Here is a 496-nt window from a genome sequence, read left to right as displayed (position 1 = left end):
TGGGGGAGATTAAATGGGTGGGGAGAGTCTGTGATGGGGAGAGTGTACAGGGGGTGTGGGGGAGATTAAATGGGTGGGGAGAGTCTGTGATGGGGAGAGTGTACAGGGGGTGTGGGGGAGATTAAATGGGTGGGGAGAGTCTGTGATGGGGAGAGTGTACAGGGGGTGTGGGGGAGATTAAATGGGTGGGGAGAGTCTGTGAGTGGGGAGAGTGTACAGGGGGTGTGAGGGGAGATTAAATGGGTGGGGAGAGTCTGTGAGTGGGGAGAGTGTACAGGGGGTGTGAGGGGAGATTAAATGGGTGGGGAGAGTCTGTGATGGGGAGAGTGTCTTTGAAGGTGGCAGGACAAGTTGAGAAGGCTGTTAATAAAGCCCAGGATCTGATTTTTTTTTAATAGAGGCATAGAGTACAGCAGCAAGAAAGTTATTCTAACCCTTTATAAAACTCTGGTTGGGCCTGAGCTGGAGTATTGTGTTCAGTTCTGGGCCCCACACT

Source organism: Heptranchias perlo, chromosome 45, assembly GCF_035084215.1.
Source record: "Heptranchias perlo isolate sHepPer1 chromosome 45, sHepPer1.hap1, whole genome shotgun sequence".
Lineage (NCBI taxonomy): Eukaryota > Metazoa > Chordata > Chondrichthyes > Hexanchiformes > Hexanchidae > Heptranchias > Heptranchias perlo.
The sequence above is the reverse complement of the archived record's forward strand: the minus strand, read 5'-3'. Positions refer to the sequence as shown.